Below are 13,937 nucleotides of genomic sequence, written 5' to 3' on the forward strand. Positions count from 1 at the left end.
TGAAAAAAGGAAAGGACGGATACCCCGTTTTCCTGTGAATCTGCCTGCTGCTCCACGGGTTCCATCCACCGAGGAACCCATGCAACTAGGTGCAACAGGCAGGGGACCCCTTTCCCTTGAAGAACGGAGTCGAAGGCGATCCCTTGGTTTATGTATGTATTGTGGTTCTAATAGCCACACCGTACAGGAGTGTCCAATCGCACCACCAAGGCGATCGGGAAACGCAAACGCCCGACCGTAAGGGGAACCACGGTTCGGGATCCTATGACCAAGCAAGGTTCCTCACAAGTTGTCCATACCTCCACTTGTAACAATCCATCGGATACTACCATGGTGGTTGTAAAGGTTTCTCTAACCTTTGGGAAACAGGTCATACAAGATATCCCGGTCCTTATTGACAGTGGGGCTGCCGGGAATTTTATCGATGATCACTGGGCCTCTTCTCATGGTATCCCTCGGTCTTGTAAGATAGAATCCATTCCCGTGGAAAGTGTTGACGGCAGTCCTTTGATATCTGGACCCATTACGGATCATACTGGTCCTCTGCTTATGTCTATCTCTTCTCATCAAGAACTCATAATTCTAGACATCATCCGGGTGGCACACCATCCTATTATTTTGGGGATACCATGGCTCAAGAAGCATAATCCCTTTATCAATTGGACAGCTGGGTCCTTCTTTTTGGGTTCCGAATTCTGTCTTGGCCACTGCATAAAAGATCAACAAGAGGTTCTGTCGGACACCAGCTCTTCCTCTCCTAACTTTCAGGGAATCACTACTCTAAATCAAATCACAGGGCTCCCCAAACTGTATTATCATTATAAAGAAGTCTTTTCCACCTCTGAGTACTCGCAGTTACCACCTCATAGACGAGACGATTGTGCCATCGATCTGATACCTGACCAACCTTTACCCTTTGGTCGAATGTACATCCTATCTCAGAACGAAAAAGAAGTACTACGAGAATATCTCAGAGTAAATCTTAGGAATGGGTTGATCACGGAATCTACTTCACCGGCAGCCGCTTCCCTGTTTTTTATATCCAAACGGAACACAACGGAACTTTGTCCTTGCATAGATTTTCGGGGTCTCAATAAAATCACTATACCAGACAAATATCCGATGCCCCTGATACCAGATATTCTGGAAGCAGTCAGGGGGGGCAAATTTATACACCAAACTGGATCTCAAGGGAGCGTACCATCTGATATGGATCAAGGCCGGAGATGAATGGAAGACGGCATTCCGGACACCATTTGGCCATTACCAATATCATGTTATGCCATTCGGTCTCTCTAATGCCCCGGCGATATTTCAACGCTTTATGGATCATCTCTTCGCTGATCTACTCTTACATAACGTAATAGTGTATCTGGACGATATTTTGATTTACTCCTATACTCCACAGGACCATGTTAAACATGTGGAAGAGGTTCTTCGTCGTCTTCATCAGAATCACCTGTTCTGCAAATTAGAAAAATGCTCTTTCCACCAACCTCAAGTCACTTATCTAGGTTATGTTCTCTCGGCCAGAGGTGTAGCCATGGACCCGGAGAAGGTTTCTGCCGTATTGGACTGGCCTATCCCGACCACAGGGAAAGACATTCAGCGGTTTATCGGCCTTGCCAATTTTTACCGGCGGTTTATTCCGAGATTCTCAAGCCTGACTAAACCACTGACAAATCTGTTAAAAAAGGGAGTATCCTTCTCATGGCCTGAGACTACAGATCAAGCCTTTAGGAGACTTAAAGATCTGTTCACGTCTGCACCGGTTTTACAGACCCCTGATCAGAATCGTCAATTCATAGTGGAGACGGATGCTTCTCAATATGCTTTGGGAGCAGTCCTTCTTCAGTCGGATGGTTTCGAACAGGAACATCCAGTGGCATACCTATCTAAGACTTTAGTACCTGCAGAGTTGAATTACACGGTATTGGAGAAGGAGCTGTTAGCCATCAAAAGGGCTTTCGAAGAATGGCGACATTTACTACTTGGAGCTAAGCACCCGGTGGAAGTTCGAACGGACCACCACAACCTTCGTATATTACAGTACGCCCAGACTTGCAATAGCCGTCAGGCTCGGTGGGCTCATTTTTTTTCCCCTTTTAGGATCACATTCTCCTTCATACCTGCGAAAGATAACGTGATCGCTGACGCTTTATCACGTAAAGAACAGCTCCCCAATGATTCCTTTAGATCTGAACCAATTTTTCCTAGGGTGGCATTAGAGTTACATACCCCCCATGACTTCTTGGCGCGTCTAAGGTATCAATCCAAAACAGTAGGAAAATCAGGAATATCACTCGGGGCGCTACCTACATTGGTCAAGGAAGAAGGATGCTATTTCCTTGGTCATCGGGCTTTCATCCCTACTACCTCCCTCCAGAAGGAAGTATTGGATATGTGTCACAAATCTAAGGTAGCGGGACATCGAGGAATCACTACCACACGAGAGATGGTTTCACGCTGGTTCTGGTGGCCATCTCTACGGGAGGACATAAAAAGATACATTGGATCTTGTCCAGATTGTCTTCAGAACAAGTCTCCCCGAAGGTCTCCATTGGGACTACTGGTCAAAATGCCAATTCCATCACGTCCTTGGCAGATAGTCTCAACGGATTTCATCGTTGACCTTCCCCCCTCGAAGGGGTGTTCGACGATAATGGTTGTGATCGATTCTTTTACAAAGATGGCTCACTTCATATCTCTTGCCAGGATTCCTACAGCGGCCGGTATGGCCCGTATCTTTACCAACCACATTTTCGCGTTGCATGGCCTACCAGATACTATCATTTCTGACCGCGGAACACAATATACCTCTCTCTACTGGAAGCACATATGTCAACATCTTGGGATTTCCCGTGCCCTCAGTTCCGGTTATCACCCCCAATCCAATGGACAGACGGAACGACTCAATCAAACTTTAGAGGGGTATCTAAGGAATTACATTTCGGCAGCTCAGGATAACTGGACAGATCTACTTCCATTGGCAGAGTTTGCTTACAATAACTCCTATCACTCCGCCATCCACACTTCTCCCTTTTTCTGCTCCTATGGGTTTAGTCCTTCAGCATTCCCGATACTAAAAAGATCGGAACACAGATTTCCTGATGTAGACTACTTAATGAATCAAATCAGACAAGGCCACAAGAGGGCTAAAGATACCCTGTTACAAACCCAGGATAGAATGAAGAAATTTGCAGATCGCTCCCGTTCTCCAGCCCCTATCATCAAAACAGGAGACAGGGTATGGTTGTCTTCACGATTTCTCCCCAGACACCTGGTAACCTCCAAACTGTCTCCAAGATACTTTGGTCCTTTCCGGGTGGATAAACCCATTGGCTGTGCTGCCTTTAGACTTATTCTTCCTAAAACCTGGTCCCGAATTCACCCTGTTTTCCATGTTTCTCAATTGAAACCGGACAACCGTAATTCATTTCATCCATCGATAACGACTCGTCCTCCTCCCATTTTGGCCTCATCTGGTCCTGAGTTTGAAGTGAAGGAAATCTGTGATTCCCGTATTCATCGAGGACATTTACAATATTTGATCGATTGGAAGGGTTACTCCCCTTCAGACCGCACCTGGGAGCCGGTTGACGCTGTACATGCTCCTCGTCTCATAAAATTGTTTCACTCGAGACATCCCGACAAGCCGGGAGGGGGTGGACCTAAGAAGGGGCATACTGTGATGTTCGTGAGGACGAATCATTCCTCTCCTATCTATTCCAAGAAAGCCGCACCGGATTATGACCGCGGCAACCCTAGCAACGGTCTCGTTGTTTCCCCGCATTCCTCTACGACCTACTCCAAGATGGCCGCTCCGGGTTATGACCGCGGCAGCCCTAGCAACGGTCTAGTTGTTTTCCTGCCTCGAGCCACGCAGGATGCGGAAGTCGATCGTTCTTCGGCATATCAACAAGGAAGTCCTGGAGACCGGCGCGTTGCTACTCTCTTAGGAGTATACGGACGCTCAGTGAGTATAGCTAGCCCAGCCTTTAAATCTCATTGCCTCCCTTTCTCTCGCTATCTGTACCTTGTTTCTTTCTCAGTCTTACATCTACTTGTTCTTAGAATTCGGAACACGGTCAGCGGATCGAAGGTATCGCTTTGGCAACCACTAAGCCACGGCAACTACTAAACCACGTCTCCACAGAACGCGACACATCGCGACATTATCCCGTGTTCCCCTCGAAGGTAGAATTCTTTTCTCATACTCTCAAATCTGTACCATCCGTATTTCTTGATCCTTGAATACTTGATATCCTTGCTTCCCAGAAAATCCCTTTTCACAATAAGGAGTACTTCTTGAACGGGCTCGAATCCCCGGGCGCCGCATCTACTAATACTCCCCGTCTAGATGTGTGAATGGTAATCTCTGTTCTTACAAACTTCACCTCCGTTCCTTATTGTGTTGTTTTCTCTTGACCCTCATGTTTCTACCCTTATACCTCTCCAGCATCTATCTAACCAACACATAACGCTGCCATCGGATCGAGGCCCTTCAGTTTCCTCCTGTGCGCCTCGCCTGTATCAACGCTCCCCAGCAGCTCTCCATAGGGTTTTCTCCCCCATGAGGGTTTCCCTGGTTTCTCCACGGTCGCCGAGTATTTAACTAGGCTCCGAAGGGTTTGCCAGGGGGATTCCTATTCTCTACTGGGACATAACATTCCAACCTTTCTTCTTGAAACCTGGTACACCACTGGAAATACGAATTGGTCGTTCCTCCAATTCCAGGTAGGAGATTCTACGCTTTCTGTGTTGCAATGCATGAAGACTGATTAACTGCCGGATTCGGCTTGTAGTGAACATTACAATGTCCCACTACATGAATGCCATGTGGAAAAACTGTGGAGTTACCTACAAGTTCTCAACAGCATACCACCCTCAGACAAATGGATTGGTAGAAAGGTTTAACAGAACCACGAAGAGCATGATAGGAGCTTTAGAGGACCCTCTTAAGAAAAAGTGGGACCTCCTACTGCCATGCCTTCTCTTTGCTTATAGAGAAGTCCCTCAGGAGTGAGTGGGTTACAGTCCTTTTGAACTTCTCTATGGCCATCCGGTCAGAGGTCCATTGTTCCTGATTAAGGAGGGGTTGGAGACTGCTTCTCCCCCCCGCCAGTCAGAGTCACTGACTATGTGATAGGACTCCGGAGGAGAATGTCACACATGATGGCCGAGGCAAGTGATAACTTGATAGCTGGTCAGGCTCTGGTCAAGCGTTGGCATGACCAGAGGGCCAACATGGTTGAGTTCGCTCAAGACCAGCTAGTTCTTGTTATGGTCCCAAAAAGGCAGAGGGCCTTGCAGGACAAATGGATGGGACCCTTCAAGGTTGTGGGAAAACTTGGAGAGGTGAACTATCTGGTGGACTTAGGTAATCCTAAGGAGACACCTAGAGTCTTTCACACCAACCATCTAAAACAGGCCTGTCCAACCTTTTTGAATGTGGGGCCGAAGCATTAACTTTTTGTCACCCAGTGGGCCGGCGAGCCAAAAGTCAACAACTTCACCCAAAGCAGTATATTAAAAAGAGATATTGTGTGACCTTTGACACAATAGCATCACAGGCAGTGATAGCCATGCAGTCCCAAAGATAGCTTTTGGTGTCATGGGCAGTGATCAAAGGTTAGCTGCTTGTGGTTTCTTTCAGTGTCTATGTGTTAATATTTTTCTGAAATAGTGGAGGCGACCGAGCGTAGCGAGGGAGCTACAAGGTTCTAGGGAGGGTTGGGGGGGTTCCCCCCCCCAAGAATTGTTTTTCAAATATGGGGTTGAAATGGTGCATTTTACAGCAGTAAAGGTGACCTAAAAGCCATAATTTTACAATCAGTTCTAAAGGGGAACATGAAAATTCCATGTCACCAACAGCAGAAAAGAACATTTTACAACACAACACATTTTAATGATCAATGTATCCACAGTGTAAGACAGCACTGTCACTGATGTAACACATTGTCATGCTGGTTGTACCCAAAATATGCCCCTGTAGCAACATGTCTATGCTGGCTGTTCCCAATTCAGGCCAGCATTGTCCTGTACAAAGCATCATTGATGCTGCCTGAGCATGTGCAGTGTGCCCAATAAATATAGCAGCTTATCTCTGTAATACACATTACTTCTGTGGTGATGAAAGAAGCATAGTTCAATTCAACAGATAAAATGTGGAAAAGCGATCACCCAAAGGTGAACCTAATTGAAGAAACGCAATGTGAGCACAATCTTAAAGTATGCAACCTAGCAGGCCTAGTGCACACTTTACCTTTTCTTTCACCAATAAATCAGGGGGAGAGCGCGAACCCAGTCCCCCACTACAAGAAATAATGCAGTCGTGTATCCTGCATTTGGGAACATAGCAGGGGTCAGCAAATCCGATGTGCAATGGGTAAGCCTCACCCTGGGAAATCTTCCCTTGAGATCAGATTCTCCCCTGGCAGCTAAGTATGAGTTGCATGCAAGAGGGCAGGGGTTGGGTCAGTTCTGGGAAGCCCCGCTAAGCGAGGGTGAGAAGGCAGACACTGACCCAGCCCCAACCGCAACCCCCTACCCCCGGAAGCTCTTAGCATCTGCAGAGCTGCCTGTCCCGCGTGTAGGGGGAAGCTCCAGTAGGCAGAGCCCAGCAGAAGAGCAGATTGTAGCGCAGTTCCTTTCTCCCATCAGGCCCTGCTCGGCCCGAGATTTGTATAATTAGCAGGATGGCTCGAGCAGGCCTGTTGCAGTCTGCCCAGTGGCCTGTCTGCCCCACACGGGCCCATGGCCCTCCTGAGCGGAGCTGCTCAGCGCTGGCCCCATTGACACCATCATAATCATCCTGGACCTCGACGCTCCACCACCCCTGAATCTCAGAGTTCTGCACAATGACAATGCTGAAGCTTTTACATATTTGCCGTACCCATATGCCGTGTTGTGTCAGCCGAGCCTGCACAGCGCCAAAGGCAAGTATTCCCTTGTCCGGGCCCAGAGGTCACTGAGGCTTCCAGTGCCACCCACTTGGCACGGCCTACTGTTCCCAGCGTTTTCTACCCGCAAATCAGCACCACTGCCAAACAGAACTACATCATTGGGGCCCATCGCTGCTGCTCTCCGACTTGACCCCAGCCCAGCGCAAAGGCACCCATGCTTCTGGTCTGATACTGAAAAGCCTGGCTCTGCTGAGATCCGAAAGACAAGAACTAAGGTATTTTGGGAACATAGTACTATTGATTTTTGTGTTGCAACTGTATCAGCTCACACCTCTCCTGAAGAGTATAGGCTGCCCTCAGACTGCGCTACCAAAAGAGTGAAAATAAGTTATACCTGTTGGGCTTGCCTGTTTCACTTTTATGATTGGGATCACTGCTGCATGGGCATTAAGCATGTTATAAATAACCTATCATATCAGATCATATCATAGATCACAGATCAAGATCATAAGCAACTTCCAGAAACCTTGGCAGGTGTTCCACTGAGGCCCATTTGCAGGTTATTGGGGCACTTCTAGGGTAACATATTGTGCTGTACATGTGGTATTAGCCATGCTTTGATACCCCACTGTCCACATCTATAATGTCCAATGTACTTGGTATATTGCATGGACATTTTCATCAATCTGCACTGTGCTTAGAGGTAAATGTAACTGAGCTCCCGCTGTTCTTCTTTGTCTCGAGACGAGGGAAAAAAGCACTGCAAAGGTTAAGTTTCTCAGCTGATAAAGGTTAATCTTCGGTGACATTCGCAATTCAAAAGAACAATTTTTGGGGCAGACAGTCTGTGTCGCCGCAACCCCTGCTAAACATACGTCCAGAGGTGACAAACCTTGAAAGTAACTCCGCGCAATGGCCCTCTGAGCAGCGGCCCGCGGCTAATCAGGGGTTCAGGAATCCACTGTGCTGCCCACGCCGAGAGGAACTCCTGCACAGCACCTGTCCACATAATCCTTTGCCCGGGCCAACACTCTCTTCTCCTCACCTCACCACCTCCTCCCTTCATCTCGGCTCGCCTTTTGCTCGGAGCACCATGCAAGAGAGGAACGGGCATGTGTGGGCTGGAGCCCGTTCCTCTCTTGCATGGTGGGTCCTACTTGCCTGAAATGGGATATTTAAATGCAAAGTAATTGCTTCTATATTAATCCCATTGTTCATAGTTTGTGGGAGTACTGGGCAATTGTATGTACCCGCGCTCACTGAAAATGAATGGTATTCCTGAGGTAACCCTCACTATGCCGTGATACAAACTAGTCTCTCCTTCCTCCATCATCAAGTCCCAAGATCTTCTTGACAAATTTATTTATTTCTGCAATGTTTGACGGATATCCGACAAACATTGCATAAATAAATAAATTAACGCTTCGTGGCTGAGGACTGTAACTACCTATGTTGACCCCATGGGGTCACCAGAGGAAGTTACAGTTTTGCGGACAGGCACATTTAAAAAAAAAATGTTTTTTTTTTTACTCAAGAGTTGTCCAACATACGGCCTCGCGGGCCACATAAAATGGCTTGGCGGGCCTCATTGTTGCCCGCGGGCCTTATGTTGGACAACCTTGGTCTAAAAGCTTATATCTTGAGACAAGAACTGGGAGCTCTGCTTCTAGCTTCAGCTCAAGAGGAGGAGGAGAGTGAACCTCTACCTGACCTCCTCAGAGGCAAACCTTTAGATGAGAAAATAGAAGGAGTTAATCTCTCTTCTAATCTGACACCTGAGCAACAGGAGGAGTGCAAAGTTTTGTTAAATCAATTTGCCTCCATGATCTCTCTAGCACCAGGCTTGACCCCTTGGGGCCAGCATAATATACAAACTGGTGACTGTTTACCTGTCAGAAGCAGGGGCTACAGGATATCAGAAAATGTAAGAACCCACATCAAAGGAGAGGTCAACAAGATGCTTGATCTCGGGGTAATAGAGCCCTCTACTAGTCCATGGTCTAGCCCAGTTGTGTTAGTACCAAAGGCAGGATCCAAGGAGCTGAGATTCTGTGTGGACTATAGAGCTCTAAGTGCAGTCATTAAGACTGATGCCCATCCTTTGCCAAGGACAGATGAGCTGGTGGATAGACTTGGTTCAGCCAAGTTCCTCAGCACATTTGATCTCAAGTCAGGATATTGGCAAATAGCGCTGACTGACCATGCCAAGGAGAACACTGCATTCTCCACCCCAGTTGGCTTATACCAGTTTAAGGTTATGGCTTTTGGATTAAAGAATGCACCTGCTACATTCCAAAGGATGATTAATCAAGTTCTGAATGGGATGGGGGACTTCTGCATGGCATACTTGGATGACATTGCAGTGTTCAGCCCTACTTGGAAAGAACATGTTGACCACCTAGGATATATTTTGCAGGCTCTTGAACAGGCCCATCTGACCATAAAGGCAAGTAAATGCCAAATTGGTCAGAGTAAAGTGGTCTACCTTGGGCATGAGGTAGGAGGTGGTGAAATAAGGCCTTTGCTCAGCAAGATTGAAGCTGTGCAAAATTGGACAACCCCTTGTACTCAAACCCAGGTGAGAGCCTTCCTAGGCCTCACTGGGTATTACAGGAATTTCATTGAGAACTATGGGTCCATATCTTCTCCACTGAATGTAATCTCTTCCCCTAAGTTCCCTAAAAAGATCAAATGGAATGAGGAGTGCAATCAGGCCTTTGAAAGCCTGAAGAAAGCCCTTTGTCAAGCTCCAGTTCTCAGAGCTCCTGACTACCACCAACCCTTCATTGTACAAACAGATGCTTCCAATATAGGTATAGGTGCAGTACTCAGTCAACTGGATGAGAAAGGTCGGGAGCACCCCTTTTGCTTCATCAGTAGGAAACTGAAGGAACCTGAAACAAGGTGGGCAACTTTTGAGAGAGAATGTTTTGCCATTGTGTGGGTTTAGACCATACTTGTATGGATATACTTTCATCATTCAAACAGACCACCAACCCTTGAGATGGTTGATGGAAATGAAAGGGGAAAACCCAAAACTGCTAAGATGGTCAATCTGCCTCCAAGGGTTTGATTTCACCATTGAGCACAGGTGAGGATGTCACCACCAAAATGCTGATGGTCTCTCTAGGATGTTTATAACCGACTAGAGGTAAGAGACTCATCCAGCAGTGGATTAGATCCTCCTGTCCCTTAGTCTGGGGGGTGAGTGTTAGGGAGAATTCTCATTCTATGGCTAATTTCCCTTACTTATAGAGTCCCCCAGCAGCTTTGCTGGATTTTAAGTGTTTGTTTCTTTCTCCTGCTAAGAGAGAGACTCTTTTTCCCACTCTTTTCTGTTCTAGGCTATTTTTGTGTTTAATGTCTATGGGATTTTCTCAACCCCATAGGAACCACCTTTATTCACATGTGTTACACAGCACCCTCAGTGCAGTGATACAGTGGTGTCGTAGCGACCCCCAAACATAGACTCCATACCCTGGGACTGACTACTGTCTCCCAGGGCATGTAAAGTCCCAATTGACTTTACTAGTCAATTTCTAGGAACTAAATCAGTACAACCCATTTTACTATGGAGGTACTGGAAGGGGTTAATAGTTTTTCCCTTATGTTCATTTTCGAGAGGGTACCGTACAGTCCCTCTCTCAAAAGTTTCTGTCTGGTGGCAGTGGTTACTACCGTAAATATTAGACCGCAAATATTTCCCTATGGGATTTTCCCATTGTTTGAGGCTACCACTTTTTCTGACAGCCTCTGACATACCGCCGGTGCATTTTAATATTAACTTGACTCCGGTAGGTTTTATTTGCCAGAACTTTAATATAACTTCTTTCTTGTGTCTTTCTCTAATCTCCTAACCCAGGTCGGGGATCCTTTGTTCGTCCTTTTGGCAGGCTTCTGCCAAGAAGCCCTCCTTTCGGCGCCACTGAGTCTGGGGTGGGTCCATTGTGTGGGAGGGGGAGTAGGACCACAGGTCAGGGTTACCTCCGCAACCCATGTCACACTCTATCCTGATAGGCTGGAGGGTCTCCCGCCAAGAACACCACTCCACTGTGTGAGTGACAGCTAGGCTGTATGAATGGGGATCTTTTTGCATAAAAGCAGGGTCCTGAGGACTGGAAGAGCAAGACGTTGCCACTGGAACTAAGAAGCCGAAGAGGAGAGAAGCCAAAAACATCTGCAACGACTGAACCACCAGTGAATCCCTGCTGCAGCGTCTCACCACTTTTCTCCACACGACGAGAGAAGATCTTCCTCTGCAAGAGCCTTCGTCCCTTGAGCTGGTGGGGCCAACCAGTTTGCCAATCACCTTCCCGGCGAATCTCCTTGGTCGAATCTCCCGTACCCTGTACTCGGAGGCCGGATAGCCAGGCACCAGTCCACCCGGACTGCGATTTAAAGGAGCGTACCTTTTATTCGTCGGGAAGCACTGCGGCTGGTTTCATCCCTGGGTAGTGCAGTAACCCGAACCTTCCTCCACGTCGAGAGCCTCTCTTCCTCTCCTGGATCACCCGAACTGCAGGAACTACCAGGAACAACCGCCACCGTAGGAGCCACTTCTTCATTTAAAGGTACATTGTTCCGCCAGGCCGCCTTTCTTCGCGGTAGCACTAAAGGTGTTTTAAATCCTTTACCTACCGTTGGGTTGGCCGCCCCTCTCTCTTAACATTGTCTTTTCAACTTCTTCATCCACCTTTTCAAATTCGTTAAACAAAGACTTGACTGCAGCTACAAGAACATTTTGCTCCTGGGCCCTTGCCCTGTACCACTGACTCTGGCACAGGCCTACTGACTCTGGCTACATTTGTTAAACCTGCCTTCTTTAGATTGATTCTCAACTAGAACTGTGTTGGTGCACCTATTTCTTATAACTAACCTTTCGTTCCCCTTTCTAAACCTTGTGAAATCCCATGTTGCTCAGTTTTCATTTAAGTATTGCCTATACTGATGCACTGTCTTGCTTAAACTGGTTCACACACGTATGGGAAGTATTGCTAGTGTGTGTAAGTAACTATTTCTATATAACTTGTGTTTTCCCTCCCTTGTGAGGAATTGATAGAGTATCGCTTGTGTGTGGTTTGCACTTTGCCATTTTGCTCAGTTTTCACTCTGGTTCACTTGGTCTACAATTTCACTTGGGAGTGTGTATATTTTTCCTTTGACTTAATTTAACTTGCTTGATGACTGTGATAAATGTGTTTTACTAGAAGTGTATAAAATAAATATATTTCTACTTTTGAATACAAAGCTTTGGTCAGTGTTTTCTTGTGCCATAGTACTGTAGGCCTATTGAGTAAACCCTGAATACTTCTCATCTCCCTCTTGAGATAAGTCTGACTGCTCAGCCACGTCTACAAACTAAATCTTTGTGGTACAGACTGATACTAAAGGTGATTTATTGCTCTCACCTGTAGTCTTAATCTTCTGTAGTGCTCCCTAAGGGAACTGCACGGGATTCTGCCTAACATTCTTCCAGTGGGCTTCAAAGTTAAGCATCAGTTTCTACTTCAGCTTCTGAATGATTTCTAGCAGTGAGAGGCCCCCAGATATACTGTTGATCTCCCATTCATTCTTCTGGGTCACACTCATGCAACCAATCACTCAGAAGGGCATTCAGGCAGTCAGGCAGCCAATCAGCTCACAGTGCATTCAGGCCATTCTTCTCCATCCAGACACTCACAACACAAAATGTGGATTCAGAAAAGTACTCTGCCATTCAACACTACACACTGTATTCATACCAGTTACGGGCAGGGATGTCTCAGTCATTGTATCAAACACTAGATACTAGACACCCACAACATGAAATGTGTATTCATCACACACTCCATTCACCCTGGACCCAACATACAGTCATTGCGAAGGCTCCAGCCAGTCTGGCCTGGACTTCTCCACAACACCATATATGGAATTTCCATTGAACAGCCAGTCAGGGGGGAGGGACAGAGTCAGGGCTTCCTGGGACTTCGGGAAAAGGAAGGTTACAGGGGATAGAAAGCAAGAGGCCACAGGGGCCATCTTGTTTCCTATCAGGAATCCACTGATTCCAATGACAGGGCTTGGGCATCCCAAAATGGAGGGCGCTCAGGGCTCCTGTCAATTCAGCACAGAGCTGCCACCAGCCCGTACCCTGCTCTGTGGGCCACACACAGGTGCCCAAAAACATACACTAGGAGTACAGGGTCATATTCCCACCCATGGGTGCCATAGGGTATCCCAAGTGTCTGTTCACCAAACCAAATACAGGAAGGTCCACGCCGCCAGGAGTCCCATATGAACTACTGCGCGGAAAACAAGACAGATCATACATGATAAAGCAATAAAGGACAAGGATATGGAGGCCTTGTCCCTCCAATGCATTTCCATAATCACTTTCGCCACCCCCCCAGACTGAGGTTAGGGCGTCTAATCTCCCACAAGATAGAGACCCTCGTCCAGACGGTCAACATACCTTCTGGAAAGGCCATCTGTATTATCAGGACTCTTCCCTAGTCTATTCTCTATGGTGAAGTCTAGCCCTCGCAGGCTAATGGACCACCTGACCAGTTTCAGGTTCTCACCCTTCATCTGCATAAACCACTCCAGGGGCTTATGGTCTGTTTCGACCTTGAAGGTAGACCCTATAAGGTAGGGCCTAAAACGCCCAGGACTACAAACTATACTGAAACATTCCTTTTCAACAGTAGACACCCATGTTCTCTGCCCTTGAGTTGTCTACTGATGAATATGATCGGATGTTCCCTCCCTTTGTCATCTAACTGGGACAAGACAGCTCCAATTCCAGTGTTGCAGGCATCCGTCTGGACGAAAAAGGGCTTGCTTTAATCAGGCACACACAACACAGCTGCCCTACACAGATTTTCTTTCAAGCCAACAAAGGCCCTCTCACAGTCCTCTGTCCAATTAACCTTCCTCAGTTGTTTGGGCAAAGTCAGAGGTGCAGCTATGTTTCCATAGTCCGCCATGAAGTTGCAATAATACCCAGTGAGGCCCAAAAAGGCTCTCACTTGGGTTTGAGTAGTGGGAGTTTCC

General features: G+C 47.1%; 1 protein-coding gene and 1 non-coding gene across 2 annotated transcripts in view; both read right to left on the reverse strand.

Annotated features, from left to right (window-relative positions):
- Window positions 1-13,937, reverse strand: part of RGS11 (regulator of G protein signaling 11) — a 4,320,935-nt gene that overhangs the window by 3,688,255 nt on the left and 618,743 nt on the right. The window lies entirely within an intron of this gene.
- LOC138570437 (U1 spliceosomal RNA) lies at window positions 6,287-6,448 on the reverse strand. Its single transcript, XR_011303498.1, has one exon. It is a non-coding gene; the product is annotated as a U1 spliceosomal RNA (small nuclear RNA).

This window comes from Ambystoma mexicanum, chromosome 2q (assembly GCF_040938575.1).
Source record: "Ambystoma mexicanum isolate Mex_15411 chromosome 2q, UKY_AmexF1_1, whole genome shotgun sequence".
Taxonomy (NCBI): domain Eukaryota; kingdom Metazoa; phylum Chordata; class Amphibia; order Caudata; family Ambystomatidae; genus Ambystoma; species Ambystoma mexicanum.